Genomic DNA, 25,197 nt, shown 5'->3' with positions numbered 1-25,197 from the left:
GAATCACCTAAGCCTGGGAGGCAGAGGTTGCAGTGACCCAAGATGGTGTCACTGCACTCCAGCCTGGGAGACAGAGTGAGACCCTGTCTCCAAAAAAAAAAAAAAATCAAATTAATCCTAATTTAAATATATTAAAATCCATTATGGGTCACATTCAAGCATGGCTAAAGTGAAAAGCTAGACGATGCCAAGTGTTGACAAGGTTGTGGAGCAACTAGACCTCTCATACATCAACAATACAAGAATAAATTGGTAAAATAACTTTGGAAAACTGGCAATGTCTATGAATATATGTATGTCCTATAATCCAGCAGTTCTAACCCTGGATTTATACCCAACTGAAATCCTTATATCTTTTCACCAAAAGATATAAGGAATCATCATAGCAGCACTAGTCATAATAGAGCCAAAGTGAAAACAACGCAAATAATTATCAATAATAGAATGGATATGTAGTATATTCAGACAGTAAGATAACACAGGGTAGTGAGAATAAACAAAACTATAGCTACCAGCAACAATATGAATAAGTCTCACCAACATGATGTGGAACAAAAGAAGCCAGACCAAAAAGACTGACAATATATTACATGATTCCATGTGTATAAAGCTCAGAAGCAGGTAAAATAATTCATTGTAGTAGGACTCAGGATGGGGTTACCTTTCTTTGGGGATGGTATTTATTAAAATGAGGCAAAAGGAGAACTCTCAGTTCTTGGTTTCTTGATCTAGGAGCTGCTTATGTGCTTGAGTTCACTTTGTGAAAATTCATTGAGCTCTATATGAGTTGCATGCACCCTTTTTTATGTATGTTATTTATCAATTAAAAATCCATAGAAGGGTAACATTCAAGTATTACAAATGCATCCATATTTCTTCAAAGATTTCTGTTAATAGGCTGAGCACGGTGGCTCACACCTGTAATCCTAGCATTTTGGGAGGCTGAGGCAGGCAGATCACCTGAGGTCAGGAGTTTGAGGCCAGCTTGGCCAACATGGTGAGACCCTGTCTCTACTAAAAATACAAAAATTAGCCAGGTGTGGTAGCGCATGCCTGTAGTCCCAGCTACTCAGGAGGCTGAGGTGGGAGAATCACTTGAACCCGGGAGCTGGAGGTAGCAGTGAGCCAAGATCGCACCACTGCACTCCAGCCTGGGTGACAGAGTAAGACTCCTCTAAAAAAAAAAAAAAAGATTTCTGTTAATGGAAAATTGAAGCCTAGACAAGTTGTGGAAATTGACTTCCAATAGTCTTTGACTAGGACCAGGAATTTCATGCTTCCTAACTCCCTGTTCTGTCACTGATTCTCTAGGCAATTTTAGAAAAACATTATTCCTATTATTATTCCTATTACCTTTATTTCTAAAAATAGTGAAGTTAGCTCTCATTCTTCATTCACCATCATTATATTTGCCTTTAAGGTGAAATATGTGAAACTGTGCTGCAGTCAATGCTTTTGACATTAAATCAAAATGACAATTAAAGTCCCTCACCATTTTCATGACAGGTGAAAAAGTCTACTGCACTGAGGGAGTGTGTTATTATTGTCCAACCTCAATCGTTATCATTCGGTCATAATTAGCCTGACTGGTAAACCACAAGTAAAGTTTGGGCTCTCTGTCATAAACCTTCATATGAAACCCAAGCTCTCTTTTCCTTCCCTCTGAGAGAGAGGTGCTTTCTCATACCTTACATGGATGAATTCTTTTGTTCTAAGGAGTCAGGAGAAATAACAAGATTTAGAAATATGAGACCGAATGAGAAAAGAGCTGGTCTTGACAGAAGAAGACTGCTGCTGTCACTTATTGGCTGGAAAATTTTGGATAAGCCATCCCACCTCAATTTACTTAATTTGTTTTAAAGATGAGTCTCAATTTACTCATCTTTAAAACAGGGACATTAACTCCCCTCTCCTACTTACCTCATTGGTTGTTTTAAGGTGGAAATGAGACTATGTATGTAAAAATCTTTTGAAAAGTAAAAAGTACAGATGCAAAATATTATAATTATGTAACAATGCTGTCAGTGAACTCTATTGGAGTCCTTAAAAAATGAGTGTCCATGGCTGGGCACGGTGGCTCACTCCTGTAATACCAGCACTTGGGAGGCTGAGGTGGGAGTCTCACCTGGGGTTGGCAGTTCGAGATCAGCCTGGTGAACCTGGTGAAACCCCATCTCTACTAAAAAATACAAAATTAGCTGGGCATGATGGTGCATGCATGTAATCCCAGCTACTCGGGAGGCTGAGGCAGAAGAATCGCTTGAACCCGGGAGGCAAAGGTTGCAGTGAGCCAAGATTGTGCCATCGCATTCCAGCCTGGGCAACAAGAGCAAAACTCCATCTCAAAAAAAAAAAAAAAATGAGTGTCCATGGTCAGGCGCGGTGGCTCACGCCTGTAATCCCAGCACTTTGGGAGGCTGACACGGGCGGATCATGAGGTCAGGAGTTTGAGATCAGCCTGACCAACATGGTGAAACCCCGTCTCTACTAAAAATACAACAATTAGCTGGGCGTGGTGGTGTGCACCTGTAATCCCAGCTACTCAGGAGGCTGAGGCAGGAGAATCGCTTGAACCTGGGAGGTGGAGGTTGGAGTGAGCTGAGATCGTGCCACTGCAGTCCAGCCTGGGTGACGGAGCGAGACTGCGTCTCAAAAGAAAAGAAAATAGAGCAGAGTGGTGCAATAGAAAGGGTCTAGAAGGTTTCTTTGGTTGGGTGGTCAGGGAAGGTCTCCTTGAGAACCTCTGAGAAGGTGGCAACATGTGAGCTACATCTTGAATATGAGAATGAAATTCTGGGGAAAGAGTGCTCCAAGCAAAGGGAAGAGCAGATGCAAAGATGCTGAGATGGTGGGAGGCCGAGGCAGGCAGATGACCTGAGGTCAGGAGCTCAAGACCAGCCTGGCCAACATGGTGAAATTCCTGTCTCTACTAAAAATACAAAAATTAGCTGGGCATGGTGGCACGTTCCTGTAATCCCAGCTACTCAGGGATCGATAGAAATGTTCAGGTTAAGATAAAAGATTGTGGAGGCCAAAGTTCCTTTGAGGTCTTACAGTGACTGTCCTTAGAGACAATAGATGAGAAATGTTTCCTATTCAGACGTTTAAAAGGTACTAGACTCTTAGTTAATCTCTTTAGGATTAGGAGGGCCTTTTTCTAACAGCTACAAAAAGATCTAGCTATGTTAATAAAGATTCTTTACAGATTCAAATTCTCCCCCCCAAAGGACAGCTTTGCAAAGTCAGTTTGGTGTGGTGGCTCATGCCTGTAACCACAACACTTTGGGAGGCAAGGCAGGCAGATCACTTGAGGTCAGGAGTTTGAGACCAGCCTGACCAACATGGTGAAAACTCAACCAACTGTCAACCAGAAAATGTTTAAATTTACCTATAGTATTTCTCAAATGTATTTGATTGATGTCTCATACCTCCCTAAAATGTATAAAACCAAGCTGTGCCCCGACCATCTTGGGCACGTGTCCTCAGGACCTCCTGGGGTCTGTGTCACGGGCTCTGGTCACTTATATTTGGCTCAGAATAAATATCTTCAAATATTTTACAGTTTGACTCTTTTTGTCTACACAACTCACCATAATGTAGAATCAGTGGGAGCCCTGAGCTTGTTTTCCTGCAACTAGATGGTCCCATCTGGGGGTGATAGGAGAGAGTGACAGATCATCAGGCATTAGATTCTCATAGGAAGTGTGCAACCTAGATCCCTCGCATGGGCGGTTCACAATAGCATTCACACTCCTATGAGAATCTAATGCCACTGCTGACCTAACAGGAGGCAGAGATCAGGCATAAGGCAAACAATGGGGAGCAGCTGTAAATAGGGATGAAGCTTCGCTCGCCCTGCTCACTTCCTGCTGTGTGGCCTGGTTCCTGTGGCCCAAGGGTTGGGGACCCCTGGAGTAGGGAGAGGGTATAGATAGAAAAGAGAGCACGAGACTAAGACCTATTCATAGCAGAGGAAGAACTGGCAGCAAAAGACTTTTCCCCAGGAAAATTGCTGTGCGATCATATAATCAGGCCTGCCTTCAACTTGGAATATTTTGGACAAACACCAAACAGAGATTCAGAGGTGGCTTCACTGTGAAGCTAATGAAGCATTATCTTCAGGGTGCTTCACTTGTGCAAGCCCTTTCCGAGGCCCTGGGAGGCACCCCAGCTTCTTGTAATCAAATTTTGCATTTTTTCTTTAAAAGAACTTTCCCCAAACCTGCCCCTCCACCCCTGAACGCATCCAAATGTCATTGCAAATTTCTGACCTTCAGCAACAAGTCAGTACCTAGAGGTTTGTAAATGCGCTTCCTTTGGTAGGCTCAGAGTCCTTCCATCCAGCACAGAAAGTCTGACATTGACGTACATATCTTTTTTATTTATTTATTTTTTTTTGAGACGGAGTTTCGCTCTTGTTGCCCAGGCTGGAGTGCAATGGCGCAATCTCGGTTCACCACAACCTCGGCCTCTCGGATTCAAGGGCTTGTTCCCTTGGGGGAAAACAAAACAAAACAAAACAAAACAAAAAACTCTTCCTGAAGTCCCAACCAGAAGCAAAACTTTCCCAGCCCTGTCTCAGGCCATTTGTCTGTCAGGCCTCTGGATGGTGGAGTTGGTCTCAGTGTTTACTAAACAAACCAATGTGGTTATCCCATCGAGATCTGAAAGAGAAAGACAAAGAATTAGCATAAATACAAGGCCACCTATTCAATTAAAGCTGCAAACCAGGGCAGCTAGAAAGCTGAATATAAAACAGTCAGGGAGAGTTTTAATACAAGTGAGTTACATAACTTGAGACATGCTTGAGACTCAAACAAAGGCATTCTTATCTCAAGGTTAAAGGAAGGAAGGAAGACCAGCAACAGTTTCCAAGCACTTTTCCTATAAACTTTCTACCAACAATGAGACTCAACAGTTGGGAACTGGCGGGGGTGGGGAGGACAGAAACCTCCACAGCTAATCATTCCTTTGGATTAATTAGGATGTCCTCTGCATAAGGTGTGGTTCCCTACTGGTGGTGGAGTCACAGGCTTTCAAAATTATCACCATTTCACAACCCAGGAACTGCTCCAGTTGGAAGCAACCTTTGAGACCATATGGCCAACCCCCTCCTGTTATGGATAAAAAACACCAAAGGTCATTCAGCTAGTTACTACAGAACAGGGACTAGAACCCTTGTGGTCCAGGCCAGTGCCACTCCCACCCCTGTGCCTGCACCTTCAGACACATCCACAGACCATCTGTCAGCAGCCCACAGCTGGGAGGGCAACTGAGTATAGCCCCTCCAACAAATTTGCTGGTGCTAGACTTGACCCTCCTTCTCTGAAGCCTTCCCTTTCTCCTGTTTTTTTTTCCTCCTCTCTTCTTTCACCCCCCTTTTCTTTTTTGACCTGCATCTATGTCCTCATCCCACTGATGGCATAAAGAGGTCCCTAAGCATTGTTTTACTTTGCCAGTGGCACTGGGAGGCGCTGGGATCTGGGGACAAAATGTTTCCTCCAGGCCAACTCCTGGAAGAGGTCAACTCCCTCTTTTCCGTCTCTTCCAGCCTAAGCCTTGAGAATCAGTGACAGAACAAGGAGTTAAAAAGCATAAAATTCCCGATCCTAGTCAAAGACTGTTGAAAGTCAACTTCACAGCTCTTGTGGGCTTTAATTCTCCATTAATAGAAATCTTTAAGGAAATGTTGATGCATTTGTAGTACTTGAGTGTGACCCTTCTATGAATGTTTTTACCAGAAAACTGTTTCAGGCAAAACCTTCCACAAAATAATTACATTTTTGTAGGTTATTCTTTTTTTTTTTTTTTTCTGAGATGAGTCTCGCTCTATCGCCCAGGCTGGAGTGCAGTGGCGCAATCTCGGCTCACTGAAACCTCTGCCTCCCGGGTTCAAGCAATTCTTCTGCCTCAGCCTCACGAGTAGCTGGGATTACAGGCATGTACTACCATACCCAGCTAATTTTTGTATTTTTAGTAAAGATGGGGTTTCACTATCTTGGCCACGCTGGTCTTGAACTCCTGACCTCATGATCCATCCACCTTGGCCTCCCAAAGTGTGGGGATTACAGGCATGAGCTACCGCGCCCAGCTTTTGTAGGTTATTCTTTAAAACTCAACAACTTTCAATCAGACACGAAGTCCTAACAGTGGACATATTAAAAAGAGAAATACATGGAGGCAGGACCTTCCTGATACCCTTTAGGTCATAACTTTGAACAGTCCAGTCTACTTCATGTGGCTAAAAGGGGAAATCGGACCTGCCCAATACCCCTATGCCAACATCAGGGAGCAGAGTCCATTCCTAGTGTCCATCACTCGCCCTGGCAGGGGAACTCTTTTTTTTTTTTTTTTTTTTTGAGACAGAGTCTCACTCTGTTGCCCAGGCTGGAGTGCAGTGGCGCAATCTTGGCTCACTGCAACCTCCGCCTCCTGGGTTCAAGCAATTCTTCTGCCTCAGCCACCCGAATAGTAGCTGAGACTACAGGTGCATGCCATCATGCCTCGCTAATTTTCGTATTTTTAGTAGAGACGGAGTTTCACCATGTTGGCCGGGCTAGTCTCAAACATCTGACCTCAAGTGATCCACCCACCTCGGCCTCCAAAAGTGATGGGATTACAGGTGTGAGCCACTGCACCCGGCCCGGAACTCTTCCGTGAGTGTCACTAACATTTCCCATGTTGTGGTCTAAGGTCACACCCTCTGGTGCTGTCCTCCATGGGGATGTGCAACACTTCTCATACCCTCTGTTTCCTCTCTTTTGTTATAGATGAAGGGGAAGAAAAAGATAAAACCAAACACAGCCCAGAAATTCTGGCGTACAAATGAGAAAAGAACTACTTCTTAGCCACCTGTGCCAGGTAGGTGGGTGGATTATAGATTTAAATCCAGCAGAATGTGGTCCAAACTGGTTCTACAGACAATGAAGTGGTTCTTTGTTTGGGGGACCTGCCAGGCCAGGTGAAAGTTGGAGACAGGCTCTTCTAGGGTTGGTAGGCTCCCAGAAGTGTTGGGATTACACAACCCCTCACTGGATGTACAGGCAGAACTGGCAGGCTCGCTGGAACAGATCAAAGCCTTGGGAGAGAAGTTTTTTTTCCTGCAACTCTGCCAGCATCCCTAAGTATTCTGGCTCTAGATCTGGGGACTTTAAATGACAAAATGATAAGTCTAAAATTTATTTTGCAGCTCCGGAGAAAATTGTAAGACTCTTTATGGGCTAGAGAATTTTACAAGTCTTACTTGTGAATAATTGACTTTTCCAAAACTCTGTAACGTCAGCAAAGCATGCCACGGAGAATGAAAATGTGTGTTTCTATGGGGCCAGGTCCTGCACAGTTTCATTTCTCTTTCTTGAGCCATGATTGTCTTAAATTTGCATTGAAATAAAGGGCACCAGCATCAAACTGGGTGGCTGTTGCTGGGTTGTTTTGCATTTTTCCATCATCTTATTTGGAAAGCAACGAGACCTTTTTCAATCCTTTGGGCTTCCTCCAAGTGGAATGGTCTTTTAGATCTAGTGTCTTTTGGGGTAAGTAATGGGCCCGAGAGAAAACATAGAGTGAGTGTGAGCATGTTTAAATTTTCTAGTGCTGTTTTTAGAGCAATTCAAGAATGAAATCTCCCCAGCGTGCCCAACTGCTCTCAGAATGCAAACCCACACAAAGAGCCAGAGAGGGAGAAGGGATGCTTAAAACAGAGAGGGAGGCTCCTCTTCAGGGACATCCAAGGCTTGGGCCTGGTGGCTTCCTTTTTTTCCTTCTTCTTTTTTTTTTTTTTGAGAAAGAGTCTCACTCTTTCGGCCAGGCTGGAGTGCGGTGGTGCAGTCTTGGCTCACTGCAACCCCGTCTCCCAGGTTCAAGCGATTCTCCTGCCTCAGCCTTCTGAGTAGCTGGGATTACAGGCATATACCACTACTGCCCGGCTAATTTTTGTATTTTTAGTAGAGATGGGGTTTCACCATATTGGCCAAGCTGGTCTCAAACTCCTGACCTCAGGTGATCCAGCCGTCTCGGCCTCCCAAAGTGCTGGGATTACAGGCGTGAGCCACCATGCCTGGCCAGGCCTGGTGGCTTCTGATTGCACTTCTAGAAGCCACCATCCACCTTTACTGCGTGTAGCCAAAGGAAAGCACCATAGCGCATCTCCATGGTGTTTCCTCATGGATGTTGAAAACATGGTGTATTCATTATGCAAGATGTCTTTATGAGGGTTCTCAGGATAAATTTCGTTTTGGTCCTGATGCCAAGGATAGACATACTTTTCTTGAGCAATTATGCTACCTTTCAGGATTTTAAAAGTTATGCAAGCAGTCTTCAGAACCCAGCCACATATTGTGGATAGATCCCCACCCAGATCCTAGTTCAACAGGCCTAATCCCAGCCCAAAAGCAAATCCCTGGATCTGAGTTTCTGTTGACATATCATTCATTCAACAATAAATCTTTTATTATTATTATTATTATTATTATTATTATACTTTAAGTTCTAGGGTACATGTGCACAAAGTGCAGGTTTGTTACATATGTATACATGTGCCATGTTGGTGTGCTGCACCCATTAACTCGTCATTTACATTAGGTATACCTCCTAATGCTATCCCTCCCCCCTCCCCCCACCCCATGACAGGCCCCAGTGTGTGATGTTCTCCTTCCTGTGTCCAAGTGTTCTCATTGTTCAATTCCCACCTATGAGTGAGAACATGCGGTGTTTGGTTTTTTGTCCTTGCGATAGTTTGCTGAGAATGATGGTTTCCAGCTTCATCCATGTCCCTACAAAGGACATGAACTCATCCTTTTTTACGGCTAAATAGTATTCCATGGTGTATATGTGCCACATTTTCTTAATCCAGTCTATCATTGATGGACATTTGGGTCGGTTCCAAGTCTTTGCTATTGTGAATAGTGCCGCAATAAACATATGTGTGCATGTGTATTTATAGCAGCATGATTTATAATCCTTTGGGTGTATACCCAGTTATAGGATGGCTGGGTCAAATGGTATTTCTAGTTCTAGATTATTTAGGAATTGCCACACTGTTTTCCACAATTTTTTTTTTTTTTTTAAGATAGGGTCTTACTCTGTTTCCCAGGCTAGAATGCGGTGGCATCATAGCTCACTGCAGTCTTAGACTCCTGACCTCAAGCAATCCTCCTGTCTTGGCCTCCCAAAGTGCTGGGATTACAGAATTGAGCCACTATGCCCAGCCCATTCAATTAATCTTTCATATGACAAATATATATAAAGTACCTATTATGTGGCAGGAGATATAGTTGTAAACACGACAGGCAAAATAAATCCTTATTTTCACATTTGCAATCTAGAGGGGTTTACTCTGCTGGATGCACTTGAATTTGTAGATATGGTAATGAAATTGGTGAAACCACCTTTGCAAAAATTATAACTGAAGAAATTATGACAGTGAAAGACATCAGACCTAACTGACTCCATCTTTTCTCTTTTTTTTTTTTTTTTTTTTTTTTGAGACAGAGTCTCGCTCTGTTGCCCAGGCTGAAGTGCAATGATTTGATCTCGGCTGACCGCAACACCCACCTCCTGGATTCAAGCAATTCTCCTGCCTCAGCCTCCCGAGTAGCTGGGATTACAGGCATGTGCCGCCACGCCCGGCTAATTTTATATTTTTAGTAGAGACGGGGTTTCTCTATGTTGGTCAGGCTGGTCTCGAACTCCCAACCTCAGGTGATCTGCCTGCCTCGGCCTCCCAAAGTGCTGAGATTACAGGTGTGAGCCACTGCGCCCAGCCTCCATCTTGCTTCTAACCTTTAAGTTGCCCTTGTTCATTCCTGGGCAAAGGCCAAACTAACCTTGGGAAGAAATTTAGTTTATGCTTCAACTGCGAAACAAAATTGGTAATAGTCCTTTCCGAAAAGACCCCCTTCTTGTCTTGGGAACAGTCTGCCTTTGCAGGACTAACAAATTAGCTACAAGATTAGAAATTATGGTTAAGGGGTCATGCAGCCTCTGGCTGCAAGAATCTGAGCCTCCCCAAATTGCTCCTGGGGATAACATCACTGTTGTAAAACCTAAGTTCAGTGCTTGAGATATTTTGCAGATCCTGTACTTGATGGATCAGCTGACACCACCCAGACCATAATCTGGCTCAACCAGTTCTGCAACTCCACCCAGGAACAGAAGACAGCAAGAAAAACTCACTTCGACCCCCCTATGATTCCATTTCCAACCTGACCAATCAGTGCTCCCCACTTTCCAAGCCCCTACCCACCAAATTATCTTTAAAAACTCTGATCCCTGAATGCTTGGGAGACTGATTTGAGTAATAATAAAACTCTGGTTTCCCACACAGCCGGTTATGCATGAATTACTCTTTCTCTATTGCAATTCCCCTGTCTGGATAAATTGGCTCTGTCTAGGCAGCAGGCAAGGTGAACCTGATGGGCAGTTACCTAGCAAACAGCTAAAGTGGAAACCTCAGAAAAAGACTAGAAGACCAAAAAGACTAAAACAACACAGGTGTGAGTCAGAGTGATTAAGACATTTAGAAAAAATGAAAGAATTATACTCCTATTTGCTGTGTGATCTTGAGCAGATGACAACCTCTTAGTCTCAGTCTCCTTATCTAAAAAATGACGATAGAGACTTATAGTGAGAAATAAGTGAGATAATATGAATTAAACTTTTCACACAGTGCCTGCTCATATCACTTGCTCAATAAATACTGGCTCCTACTACTTTTATCCCAGGAGCACCAAGAGGAGAAGAGTCCTTGGTATGGGCATTTTGACCACATGACCTGTTCAGCCTGGTGTCAGAAATGGGAATGTGGAGAGAAGCAGGGTTTCCATTCTGTAGAGGCCATGCCCATGGATGTCACCCAAGTCCTAATATTTCCAAAAGAAACCATACCTAGGCCAGGTGTGGTGGTTCATGCTTGTAATCCCAGCACTTTGGGAGGCCGAGGCAGGTGGATCACCTGAGGTCAAGAGTTTGAGACCAGCCTGCCCAACATGGGGAAACCCTGTCTCTACTAAAAGTACAAAAATTAGCTGGGCATGGTGGCAGGTGCCCGTAATCCCAGCTACTCAGAAGGCTGAGGCAAGAGAATCGGTTGAACCTGGGAGGTGGAGGTTGCAGTGAGCCAAGACTGCACCACTGCACCCCAGCCTGGGCGACAAGAGCAAGACTCCATCTTAAAAAAAAAAAAAAGAAAGAAACCATACCTAATATACCTAAGCTACCTTTATTTTTTTCCTCTTCCATCTCAATAATTCTAATCATAATCCTCATTCGCACCCCCTATTTTGGCTAGAAGATAATTTCCATATTTCCATTTAACCTTTCCATTTTACTGATAAGACCAGTTTTTTTGTTTTTTTGTTTGTTTGTTTTGAGACGGAGTCTTGCACCAACACCAGGGCTGGAGTGCAGTGGCGCGATCTCGGCTCACTGCAACCTCCATCTCCTGGGTTCAAAGAATTCTCCTGCCTCAGCCTCCCAAGTAGCTGGGATTACAGGCGCCAGCCACCACACCTAGCTAATTTTTTTGTATTTTTAGTAGAGACAGGGTTTCACTATATTGACCAGGCTGGTCTCAAACTCCTGACCTTGTAATCCGCCTGCCCCAAAGTGCTGGGATTACAGGCATGAGCCACCGTGCCCTGCCAAGGGTGGTTTTCATCTTGGCCAATGTTCTAGAGTTAGCACAAATAGAAACTCCAAGCCTTCTCACTCATATCCCATGTTTTTCTGTTATTTGTTTTGAAGGAAGGGGGAAATCGATTTTCTTTTTGTTTTTGTCAGTAGCAAGCAGTGTCACATACCATGGACAAAGATCTAAATGACACATGTTATAATCTTGGAGTTCCTTGCAACTGGCTTTGGGGTTGCTCACTAAAGTCCCTAGGCAGGTGCTTCATTAAATATGACATCTAAATGACTCACCTAGAATTCTGAGATATACACAAAAGAAGAAAGGAAAAAGAAAAGTTCCAAGGACGTGGGTCCCCTTTGGTTCACATTCCAGCCTCAATGAATGGCCCATTTATGTTTCAAGATCTTAAATCTTGGCCAGGCGCGGTGGCTCACGCCTGTAATCCCAGCACTTTGGGAGGCCGAGGTGGGCGGATCACGAGGTCAGGAGATCGAGACCATCCTAGCTAACACGGTGAAACCCCGTCTCTACTAAAAACAGAAAAAATTAGCCGGGCCTGGTGGTGGGCACCTGTAGTCCCAGCTACTCGGGAGGCTGAAGCAGGAGAACGACGTGAACCTGGGAGGTGGAGCTTGCAGTGAGCCGAGATCGCGCCACTGCACTCCAGCCTGGGCGACAGAGCAAGACTCCGTCTCAAAAAAAAAAAAGATCTTAATTCTTGATCTTGAATGTACAATACAGACAATGAAAGCCATAAATATGTTGTCAAGAAGATCCCCAAATCCCAGGATCTTGAAAACTTCACCTCCTGAGCTTCATCATACCATCAGCCCACACCCACACTCATTTCTCCGTCTACCCTCACCATTCATGATCTTGAAGAACTTTATCCAAGGCCAAGGACAGAGTTGTATAAACAAAGTGGTAAGTGAGAGCGAGTATCCACATGCCCCAAACTGGGCCCCTCCCCACAGTTGAGAGACCACTAAATGAAATGGCCTTACTGTGTAAAAACCAGGGAGGGATAGGAGATAATGGACAAATAGCAGACCAACTGTAATTTCTGCTCATCTAAAATGATCAGACCAGTAACATAAACAGAAGAGGAATGATTCTATGAGTCCCAACTCCAGGCCCTCATGCCCTTATTCTCCATAGGCCTTAGAGCACAAATGAGCTGCACATAGCATGTCCTCTGTTATCAAACAAGCCAACCAAGAGATGGCCTCTCTCAGCTGGCTGAGCTCAGGTACCTTGGAGCTAAAAACATTCACTATCTCGCTGCAGTCTAAAGCTTGGAGCAATTCCTTTTAGTCGATGTACTAGAAGGCAAAGGTCAGGCAGCCAATTCTAGGTACCCTCTGTAAGCATTTGGCAGAGATCTCTGAGCATGGACCTGTGCCTAAGTGTTCAAGTATAAAGGAAGAGGAGAAAACTAGTCCCAGGCAACAGGCCTCCACATTCTCCAGCACTCTTCTGCTCTTCCAGTGGCTCTGAAGTTGGTGGGAGCATTGCGTTGTATCCTGCCCTTCCAGTCTACTATAAATCATATTAGATGGTTCTATGGGCTACTTTGTAGCCCAGTGAAACAGCAAAACCTACCAGGTGTGTATCACCTTATATATTTCCTTGCCTCTGTTCCCCTGTGGATGAAACCGGACTTACCTGAACTAAACAGATTATATTATAAAAACTTCTGGGAAGTCTCAAAAGAGTATTATCATGTTCATTTAAATGATCTTATAGTTGCTACAGACTTTGCTTTTTGAATGCAGAATATGCATTGATTTTTTTCATATCCAAAGCTCTAGGGGTCTCTTTATTAGCATACTTTAACTATTGTGTACTCTAATTAAATGTGAATATAGTCTTAATCTAACTGACTCCCTTGATATTACCCCAATCAGAGATCATGAAACATAGTTATAGCGCCCATGTATTGAGTGTCTACTATGCACAGGTCAGGAAATGTGTCAGGGACTTTACATATGTTATTTTGGTCCACCTTCACAAAGGATTTGTAGAATTAGCTTCAGTTTACAGCTGCTGAATCTAAAATGCAAAAAGGACAAGTTACACAAGAGCGCAGGTGCAAGTGGTAGAACTCAAATGCACACTCAGCTATGTCTGGCTCCAAATCCAGTGACATGACATCCTTCTTTGTCTGAGTAGGAACAGTCATAAAAATATTGGAAGGAATTCATGGAGCCTTCTTTAAATAAAAGGCTCATGGTGTCCACAAGATGATCCCACGCTACTCCACCCCAGTGACACCTTGTCTGGGGTGTTGTGAACACTTGTAAAAGCCACATTTTTTTTTTTTTTTTTGACGGAGTCTTGCTGCATCACCCAGGCTGGAGTGTAGTGGCGTGATCTCGGCTCACTGCAACCTCTGCTTCCTGGGTTCAAGTAATTCTCGTGTCTCAGCATCCCTAGTAGCTGGGATTACAGGTGCCTGCCACCACGCCTGGCTAATTTTTTAAATTTTTGGTGGAGACAAGGGTTTCCCATGTTGGCCAGCCTGTTCTTGAACTCCTGACCTCAAGTGATTCACCCGCCTCGGCTTCCCAAAGTGCTGGGATTACAGTCATGAGCCACCACGCCTGGCCAAAGCCACAATTTAATAGGAATTAATACTGGCAAAGGAAGTTGACAAGACAAAGTGGGTCTGAAAATGCAAGGAACTGTTGAAGAGTAATTAGTTTGTTGGAAAAAAAAAAGATGGAGAATAGGAGAAACAATCTAACTACTCTCTCAATATTTGAAAAGCTGTAATGTAGTAGAAATGGATTTTGTTCATTCACTCATTCATTCATTTCTCACACATTTCTCAGACACCAAACATGGGCCAGATACTTGCTAGCCATTGGAGAGCAGCTAGAAAGAAATCAAATGTGCCTGCACAGCATAGCAAGAAAACCAGATGTGAAAAAGCATTGCAAGTGTGATGATTTCTGCAAGGTATAAAAAGGAAGCAAGAAGAAGTCTTTGGTCTTACTCCCTAAGATTCAGTAACAGAATGACTACTCCTTTTTTTTTTTTTTTTTTTTTTGAGACAGAGTTTCACTCTTGTCGCCCAGGCTGGAGTGCAGTGGCGCAGTTTTGGCTCACTGCAACCTCTGCCTCCCAGGTTCAAGCGATTCTCCTGCCTCAGACTCCTGAGTAGCTGGGATTACAGGTGCACACCACCATACCTGGCTAATTTTTGTATTTTTAGTAGAGACGGGGTTTCATCATGTTGGCCAGGCTGGTCTCCAACTCCTGACCTCAGGTGATCTGCCCACCTCAGCCTCCCAAAGTGCTGGGATTACAGGTGTGAGCCACCACGCCTGGCCTAACACAGAATAACTCTTACTGGGTAGAAATATCAATAGGTAAAAATAAAAGGGAGGCAGATTTCAGGGCAGAGTAAGAAAAGCTGTCCTGAGTCCCCAACAATGAGGCAGGTGTCAGGAAGAAGTGAGTCCCTGGCAGTGGGAGGGTTCCATTGGTGGCTGACTGACCCCCTCCCTGACACATTCCACAAGGGATTCCCTCATAGGAGAGGAGGTTAGCCTAAGCACTGTCTACCAGCGCAGATGCTGAAGTCCTAGAGTCTTGGACTTCATCTTCGACAGAGTGAACAAAAGTTCTCTGAAAGAAGGGCGTTTTTCAGTAATGCCGTTCAGCTCTTCCAGTGTGCTACTGTCCAACAATTCAATAGAGCTGTCCAGTCTGCAGGGAAGAAGGCAAGGGGCAACTTAATCCCAACTAAGTAACATCCACTTACCTTTAGCAGATAAGTGAAACCTCCCCAACCCATTGTTAATAAAACTTGGGTGAGGGAGAACTTACTGGGTAGAAACTGTAGCATCCAGAACTTAGAGTTAGCTGTGCCAGCTGCCAACAATTTTTGGACAGAGAAACGTTTGTAGGAATCCATTCTATCATTGCTCTGCACCATAAATTCCGGAGAGCACCCTTTCTTATCTGCTCAGCCTCGCCTCTTAAGAATGGTTGACTGCTCATCAACGATTCATTCTGGTAGAATAAGGAAGAATGCTCTTGTTTTCTATGACAAAGACTCCATTTTCTATTTTCATGCTGAGGCAAGTAGCTGCAAGCCTGAGAGATTTATTATTTTATGCCAATTTTGGAAGCTTGCAACTTTGAATCAAACTAGGAATGTGAAGAAAAGGGAAAAAAATTGTACAAACCTAGCAAGCCAGTGTGGAAAACTCAGGAGATAAAAAATATATCTCCTTTGTCCGAATTATTCAAGTTGGAAACATCCCACCTCACAGATCAATTGCCCATTTAATCATAATGCCTTATAGCCACGTGTCACTTCAGGGACAGCTTACAAGGCATGTTCTTGTTTATTATCTTCTAGCCCTCCCAGCAGTCCTCTGCAGTGGGTATGGCTCATGCTATAACAGAGCAGGTGATGGACTATGAACCAGAAGAATCAGCTCTATCTCCAGCCACCTCTTTAATTGATGTCTTTGGGCAATTTCACTTAAGCTCTGAACCTCAATTTTTTCTTCTGGCCAAAGGAACTGAAACACCCAGAGACAGATGAAGCTCACAAAGCTTCAGCTTCAGGGCCTGCCACTTGCACAGGTTGTGAACCTAATTTTGAATTCACGGTTTTGTGTTCTTGTCCTTTAAAAGGGCTCCCCAAATTACAATTTCAGGCCACATAAAACCTAGATCAACCTCTTAATAATAGTATACCTCCTCAGCCTAATTCTAGGAAGCCAAAATACAACAGGTGTCTCTATGATCTCAGCTCTGCCCAATGGCCTGTGTTGGTCCTATAGCTCCTCATGTCACAGGTGAACTCTGTTGGTGCCTCTCCTTGATGGCTGCAAAGGGCTCACAGCTGGCCTCTTCTCCAGAGAATGCCCTCAGCTGCACAAGAGGCCCTCATCCTGGAGTGTACACCACCACTCCCATCCAGGATAGCCAACCAACTCCTGATTGACGGGGAGTGATCCCCTATACACAAGGCTGCACCCCTGCCTGAAGGTCGGAGCAACTCTGTGGTGCAAGTCATGTCCTTAGGGGCCAGACTGAAGCTAGACTCCATCTGGGATCACATTCTTGCTTGGTTCCTTCCCATGTCTCATCCTGTTTCACTCACCCCTTTCTGCTACAGCGCTGCCCCATTAACATGTGCACCTGAACCCTCACCTGGGGATCAGCTTCTAGGGCACCCAACCTGAGATGCAGAATGATAAGAAGAGTGCCATTTATTTCCTATGTTGAAGACTGTCTGGTTCACTTTCAAACATAGTCAAAGAGCCATAAGCCTCCAAAACCCCTTGCAGCTCAGTCTGTGGTGGAGATGGGTGTATATATATGTTCCTCAGCCAGCAGCTTGGTCTGAGACCCATCCTGTGCCCCAAAGTCCACAGTTAAGAGTTCTAAGTACCTTCGGAATAAGTACATTTGGGAGGATGAAGGTGGAAGAGCTGACTGTTTTGTGATACCCTACACTGTGACCAACCACCCTAGTGTCTTCTCAGAATCTTTAGCTTTGGGTGTTAGGAAGGACACCAAAAGATGAGAAAATAATGAACAGTAGCATCGTGTCACTTTCAGTCATTCTCTTGGCACCTTCTACCTGCAGGAGATTTATAGCTAGTTCTTTGTGCTGGCTAAATAGAGGAATCAAAGAGCTCTCCAATGTTGTCTGTCAGTTTAGAGAGAGGCAGAGTTTAGGAGTAAAGGGATTTAGAGCCTGCTTCTGTCTCACCTCGTACTCAGTTTGTGACTTTAAAATGAATTAATCATTCATTGCCCTTTAACACTCCCGTGTATGGCATGCAGGTTTACTTCCACATCTCACAAAGACCAAAGATCCCGAAAAGGATCATCATAACAGCAAGACTGCCATCCATAAGAGAGACATAATTTTTAAAAATTAAAAAAGATAGGCTGGGCATCGTGGCTCACGCCTGTAATCCCATCACTTTGGGAGGCCGAGGCAGGCAGATCATGAGGTCAGGAATTCAACACCAGCCTGACCAACAATGGTGAAACCCCATCTCTACTAAAAATACAAAAATTAGCTGGGCATGTGGCGCTTGCCAGTAATCCCAGCTACTCAGGAGGCCAAAGCAGGAGAATTGCTTGAACCCAGGAGGTGGATGTTGCAGTGAGCCGAGATCATGCCACTGCACTCCAGCCTGGTTGACACAGCAAGCTTCGTCTCAAAAAAAAAAAAAAGATAAAGACAGAGTCTTGCTATGTTGGCCAGGCTGTTTTCAAACTCCTGGCCTCAACCGATCCTCCTGGCTCAGCCTCCCAAAGCACTGGGATTACAGGTGTGAGCCACTGCCCCTGGCCAAGACATAATTTTTAATCATCAAAAAGGACACACAAGAAATTCCTCATGAAGGGGAATAAAATGTGAGGCAGGAAGGAAATATTCATTACCCAGACGGGTGCTTGCTCCCCTAGACTCTTACCCCGAGGGATCTGGAGATAACTAGTGCTCTATCTCCTTCCATTAAAGAGATAGGTATGGGCTTTGCAGGCAAACTGTGAGGATCTAGGTCAAATCCAGGGTCATCATTCAAGGGAGAGATCATTCAAGGGTGGGCTGATGAGCTGCAGATTTCAGAATCAGGCTACAAGAAGTTGGGAAAGAGGCTGGGCGCGGTGGCTCATGCCTGTAATCCCAGCACTTTGGGAGGCCGAGGCGGGTGGATCACGAGGTCAGGAGATCGAGACCATCCTGGCTAACAAGGTGAAACCCCGTCTCTACTAAAAATACAAAAAATTAGCCGGGCATGGTGGCGGGCACCTGTAGTCCCAGCTACTCGGGAGGCTGAGGCAAGAGAATGGCGTGAACCCAGGAGGCAGAGCTTGCAGTGAGCAGAGATCGCACGGCTGCACTCCAGCCTGGGCGACAGAGCAAGACTCCGTCTCAAAAACAAACAAACAAACAAGAAGTTGGGAAAGACTGACTCAGAGACTGGGGCCCATGGCACTCACCCAGATGAGGCTCCCAATGCCCGATCCAAACCTTAGCAGAACCACGGATATCTCTTTATGCAGAACCACTGGTTTTCTGAGCCAGCAGCTTCCTGTAGACTCTTAGAACTGATCTAAGGATATGGGAGCCTTGAACTTGAGCGGGGAGCAAAATAACTGTATGTGGCTTTGGTTAAATTGCTTGCTGTCCATTCCCTCATGTCTCCTTTACTCATCTTTCAAGGCTGATATCAGATTCAGATTGAAGCACTATGCATGAAACTGCTCTGATGTAAACTGTAAAGTAACAAATGTAAATGTAAGACAGTGGTAACTGTGGAATAGATACCAAAGAGGGCGAAGAGGAAAGCTCTTTAGAATTGGAAGTTCAGGCTCACAATGCATGTAGAGCCTTCCCTACTGTATTAGTCGGTTCTCACACTGCTATGAAGAAATACCGGAGACTAGGTAATTTATAAAGGAAAATATTTCAATTGACTCACAGTTCTGCATGGCTGGCGAGGCCTCAGAAAAACTTACAATCATGCAGAAGGCACCTCTTCACAGGGCGGCAGGAGAATGAGTGCCCAGTGAAGCGGGGAAGCCCCTTATAAAACCATCAGCTCTTGTGAGAACTAACTCACTATCACAAGAACACAATGGGGAAAACTGCTCCCATGGTTCATTTATCTCCACCTGGTTTCGCTCACACACGTGGTGATTATGGGAACTACAATTCAAGATGAGATTGGTTGGGAACACAACCAAACCATATCACCTACTGTTGAGGGGGAGGTGAAAAGAATCCCATGCCCAGTGTTCCTGGCAAGAAGGAATCTGTGTCTATAGGAGTGTGCACCTGTAGTCTCCCTATCACAAGCAACTGCACGTGGCCCATCTGTATTACTGTTCTCTGCAGTGACCTCTGGTTCCAATTACCTTTCCAGCTCCCTGTCCTTCCATGAACCCTGGTAGCACTGGCTGGGGCCCTGTTTGTTCTAGTCTCTTCCCCAGGACAGATGGATGCTTGAACAAACATGTTGGATACAAATAGGGCACCCAAACTCTCCTTAGAAATCTCATTTTGTGCCCTGCATGTTCAGCCCAGATAGGATCTCCACAGACCAGACCAGCTGGATCAGACTCAGCTCTACCCTAGCTTAGTGGTTTGGACCACAGGTCCCCCTCCTGAGGAGGAGGGGTCTCCAGCCGTTTTCCCCAGCTCTCTCCCCTCCACTCTAAGTCGACATTAGTTCCAATTACCTCCCTCCTCCTCATTAGGAGCCCACAGTACTGATAATGACCATTTTAAATATCTTTTTCTAAAAATATCACCAAAAACAAGAAAGGCACAAGATAGAAGGCTCAAAGAAAACACGAAACATGTAGTTTTAAATTTTTCATCCTTCCAAGGAAGGACCAAAGATAATTAAAACATTAGTGAAGGAAGTACAGGTAGATAAAAATAGGTATTTACATATATGCTGCCCCTTTGGGGGAGACTTTGAATTTTAAAAACTTAGCTGATAAAAACGATAAAGCTGGCCGGGCGCGGTGGCTCACGCCTGTAATCCCAGCAGTTTGGGAGGCCGAGGCAGGCGGATCACGAGGTCAGGAGATCGAGACCATCCTGACTAACACGGTGAAACCCTGTCTCTACTACAAAAAAAATACAAAAAATTAGCCGGGCGTGGTGGCGGGCACCTATAGTCCCAGCTACTCGGGAGGCTGAGGCAGGAGAATGGCGTGAACCCAGGAGGCGAAGCTTGCAGTGAGCCGACATCACGCCACTGCACTCTAGCCTGGGCAACAGAGCGAGACTTCATCTCAAAAGAAAAAAAAAATGATAAAGTTTGCAAAACCCAGGATGCCTGTGAAATAAACATACCTTGTATGTGCTGCACAAATTATCAATGATTTTTTTTTTTTTTTTGAGATGGAGTCTGGCTCTTGTCGCCCAGGCTGGAGTGCAGTGACCTGATCTCAGCTCACTGCAACCTCTGCCTCCCGGGTTCAAGCAATTCTCCTGCCTCAGCCTCCTGAGTAGCTGGGATGACAAGCGCCTGCCACCACGCCCGGCTAATTTGTGTACTTTTAGTAGAGATGGGGTTTCGCCATGCTGGCCAGGCTGCTCTCGAAATCCTGACCTCAGGTGATCTGCCCACCTTGGCCTCCCAAAGTGCTGGGATTACAAGTGTGAGCCACCGCACCTGGCTATTGATGATTTTATAGTGTATAAATATTGTTGATGTACTGGGTGTGATGGTTAATTTTCTGTCAACCTGACTGGGTCACAGGGTACCCAGATATTGGTCAAACATTATTTTGGATGTGAGAGTGTTTTTGGATAAGATTAACATTTAACTTGATAGACTGAGTGATATGGTTTGGATCTGTGTCCCTACCCAAATCTCGTGTTGAATTGTAATCCCCAGTGTTAGAGGTGGGGCCTGGTGGGGAGTGATTGGATTAATGGGCAGATTTTCACCTTCGGTGCTGTTCTCATGATAGAGTTCTCAGGAAATCTGGTTGTTTAAAAGTGTGTGGCACCTCCTCCCTCTCTCTTGCTCCTGCTCTGGCCAGCTAAGATGTGCCTGCTTTCCCTTCACCTTCCACCATGATTTTAAGTTTCCTGAGGCCACCCTAGAAGCTGCTATGCCTCCTGTACAGCCTGCAGAATGGTGAGCCAATTAAACCTCTTTTCTTTATAAATTACCCAGTCTTGGGTATTTCTTTATAGCAGTGCAAGAATGGACTAATACATTGAGTAAAGCAGATTCCCCTGTCTGATGTTCAATCAGTTGAAAGACTGAAGAAAACAAAAATTTGACCCTCCCCTAAGTAAGAGAGAATTCCTCCTGCCTGACTGCCTTTGAACTGGGACATTCGTTTTTCCTGCCTTCAGACTCAAACTGAAACGTCAGTTCTTCTTGGGTCTCAAGCCTACTGGCCTTCAGACTGTAACAACACTATCAGCTCTTCTGGTTCTTAGTCGTTTCCACTTTAACTGGAACTACATCATTGACTCTCCTGGGTCTCTAGTTTGCTGAATCACCCTGCAGATCTTGAGACTTGCCAGCCTCTAAAACTGAGTGAGCCACTTTCTTTACACACACACACACACACACACACACACACACACACACAGACATCCTACTGGTTCTGTTCCTCTGGAGAACCCTGACTACCACACTGGGTCATCCTCAAATAAAACAGATATTAAGCTGTTGGACCAGAGTGAGATTTGTTTTCTCCTGCAGTCATAACTCAACCTACTGACCTCTAAAATTCATCATTCTTGTAGCACCAAGGATGACTACAGCCCAAAACTTAGACTATCCAAGCATCTGGAACTGAGATTCATACTTTGTTTAGTGGGAAGTCCCGACTTCTTTTATCTTGACTATTGTGTTAGTCCATTCACACATTGGTATAAAGAACTACGTGAGACTGGGTAATTTATGAAGAAAAGAGGTTTAATCGACTCACAGTTCTGCATAGCTGGGGAAGCCTCAGGAAACTTACAATCATGGCAGAAGGTGAAGAGGAGAAGCAAGGCATGTCTTCTCATGGCTGGAAAGCAGAAAGGGAGAGAGAGCCAACTGGGAGGGGCTATGCACTTTTAAACAATAAGACCTAAACACCCAGATCTCACGAAAACTCACTATCACGAGAGCAGGAAGGGGAAAATCCACCCCCACTATCCAATCATCTCCTACCAGGTCTCTTCCCCAACATTGCAAATTACATTTCATCAAGATTCGGGTGAGGACACAGAGCCAAACCATACAAACTATTAAGAAATATGATTAACCATTTAAGTCAAGTCTGGCAAATAAAACAGGTCATCGAGTGGGTAACATGTTTTGGGACCCAAAATCCTACAGTCTGTATAGTGGGAGGATGCAGGGCCTCTGACTAAAATGGCCATCAGGGGTTTTGCTAGAGCTGGCTGGTTGTAAACGTGGAGAGCAGAAGGTATATCCTGTCAGAGAGCAAGAGTGACCAGTGAGAGAAGAGGAGGAGGGAACTTCATGTGGGCCAAAAGCTGGAATTGCCACAGTTACTCTCCTACTTAAAATTCTTCTTTGGTTTCCCCTTGTCAATGGGGAAACTTCAATTTCCACTGCCCATTAATGTGACACACAGGGTTTGGCTCAGCCCTATCTCTCTCTTTTTTAAATTTAAAAATTTTTTTTTTTTTTTTTTTTGAGACAAGGTCTCACTCTGTCATCCAGGCTGCAGTGCAGTGGCGCAATCATGGCTGGCTCACTGCAACCTCCACCTCCCAGGCTCAAGCAATCCTCCCTCCTCAGCCTCCCAAGAAGCTGGGACTACAGGTACTCACCCCCATGCCTGGCTAATTTTTTAAATTTTTGTAGGGATGGGGATCTCACTATGTTGCCAGGCTAGTCTCAGGGGCTCAAGCGATCCTCCCATCTCAGCCTCCCACAGTGCTGGAATTAAAGGTGTGTGCCATAGTGCCTGACCTAGCCCTGTCTCTTCACATGACCTCCAGACTCTCACCTTCGGGCATCCAGACTATTGGCAGCTGGGTTGACCCAGCGGTGTGACCACATATCAGCTTTTCTCCCTCTGGAATAATCACACATTCTATATGCCCATATGCCTTGGAATTGCCCGCTCATCCTCAAAAATTAGCTGCTCCCTCCCCAGTAACTCATCTCCCAGTTGACCATTCCCTCTTGGGCCACTACAGTAGCCTCAGCACTTATTTAACAACTCGGTAAATCCCTCCAGGTGGAGATGACCATGTCTTATCAGCCACTCTATTTCCAAAGCCCAGCACCGTGCATGCCACATAGATACTTAACTGATGCTTGTTGAATCAAATTGGATTTAAATTAGCTGTGATTCCAAGGTAACAAGCCATTTTCTTTTTCTTGGTTGATTCATAAAAAGTGTGAGAAGAAAAATCAAGTTATAAGTGTATATCGTCCCCAGACAAATTAAAAGACAACTTCCACGTGAATTTTGGATATGGATATACTGGACTGGGCTCAGTGGCTCATGCCTATAATCCCAACAGTTTGGGAGGTTGAGGTCGGCAGATCACTTGAGGCCAGAAGTTCAAGACTAGCCTGGCCAACATGGTAAAACCCCATCTCTACTAAAAATACAAAAATTAGCCAGGCGTGGTGGCAGGTGCCTGTAGTCCCAGTTACTCAGGAGGCTGAGGCATGAGAATCACTTGAACCTGGGAGGCAGAGGTTGCAGTGAGCCGAGATCACACTACTGCACTCCATCCAGCCTGGGCGACAGAGTGAGACTCTGTCTCAAAAAAAAAAAGAAAAAAGAAAAAAAAAAAAGGCGGGGCACAGTGGCTCACTTCTGTAATCCCAGTGCTTTGGGTGGCTGAGGCGGGCAGATCACCTGAGGTCAGGAGTTCGAGACCAGCCTGGCAAACACAGTGAAACCCTGTGTCTACTAAAAATACAAAAATTAGCCAGGTGTGATGGCAGATGCCTATAATCCCAGCTCCTCGGGAGGCTGAGGTGGGAGAATCTCTTGAATCTGAGAGGTGGAGGCTGCAGTCAGCCGAGATGGTGCCATTGCACTCCAGCCTGGGCAACAGAGCAAGATTCCATCTCAAAAAAGAAAAAAGAAAAAGAAAATTCTGCCAGGATGTAGATGGAGGTAAAACCAAATTTGTCTCCTTAGTTTATTGTCACACTTTAGGCCCAGGATTATACTCAGTTAACTTTATCTATTAGTAATTGTAAGAGGAATGGATGTTCTGGTTAAGCAAATAAAGAACCATATAAAAGAAAACAGAAGGCTTGGGTTCTTGTCCTGATTTTCCACTTACTACCACCTATGGACTTTGGGCAAGTCCCTTCATCTCAATTCCTTCAGTTTTAAAATATGGTTTATAAAATGTTCTTGCTGAAAATGCGGGATAAGCTGGAAATAAATCTGCCAGTTGAAGGTATTATTAGGCATAGATAGCCAATTTCCCAAGAATTAACTTCAAATATATTTAACACCATAAAATATTATACAAATATTACAGCTTTCTTGCATGATTCAGAAGGCACTTAAGTGAGTGCTCCAGGCTCTTCATGATAAGTATCATTTACCATTACAACATAAATTTGTGCAAATACCAGTTTATAGACAGTTTCATTTGATAGAATGGTACATAAGCCACTTTTAAATAATACTGTATCATTTTGGTATTGGCACCCTGCAGAAAAATCTAAAGAGATGATCACCAAGCCAAGCTTTAAGGTTTCGGGAGTTAAATGGATACTTACGGATGTAAAGGTTTGTTTCAGCTCTGTCAGCATAATCACTGTTTACTGGTCCGGAGTGGGTTTGGAAGGGTGGTGGTAAGCATTATGATGTGTCGTCAGTGACTGACATCCAAATCATTGTTTTCAGGCCAGTGCATCAAATATTTGGCCTTGTAAACTTCTTAGTTACAGGGAGGTTGGGCAGCCTTGGGGATTAGTTTCATCCAAAGAGAATTTGAAAGGCTGTCCTTGACTGCAAGCCTGAAAATTCTTCTTTACCACGGTGACATAGAAACTGCATTCGAGGGAAAACATCAGTGCTCCTTCAGACTTTCTAGAAACTATACA

At 44.6% G+C, this 25,197-nt stretch overlaps 2 long non-coding RNA genes across 2 annotated transcripts in view; one reads left to right on the top strand and one right to left on the bottom strand.

Annotated features, from left to right (window-relative positions):
* The window catches only part of LOC129531552 (uncharacterized), a 17,294-nt gene extending 7,693 nt beyond the window's left edge, over positions 1-9,601 (top strand). Inside the window, exons 3-5 of the long non-coding RNA XR_008676804.2 lie at positions 6,527-6,656; positions 6,771-6,861; positions 9,490-9,601. This is a non-coding gene — a long non-coding RNA (uncharacterized lncRNA). The remainder of the gene's footprint in view (positions 1-6,526; positions 6,657-6,770; positions 6,862-9,489) is intronic.
* On the bottom strand, positions 4,373-25,197 carry LOC129531553 (uncharacterized). Its single transcript, XR_008676805.2, has 2 exons — positions 24,871-25,197; positions 4,373-4,664 (listed from the first exon to the last, which is right to left on the bottom strand). It is a non-coding gene; the product is annotated as an uncharacterized lncRNA (long non-coding RNA).

This window comes from Gorilla gorilla, chromosome 12 (assembly GCF_029281585.2).
Source record: "Gorilla gorilla gorilla isolate KB3781 chromosome 12, NHGRI_mGorGor1-v2.1_pri, whole genome shotgun sequence".
In the NCBI taxonomy this organism is placed as follows: domain Eukaryota; kingdom Metazoa; phylum Chordata; class Mammalia; order Primates; family Hominidae; genus Gorilla; species Gorilla gorilla.
The sequence above is the reverse complement of the archived record's forward strand: the minus strand, read 5'-3'. Positions and strand labels throughout refer to the sequence as shown.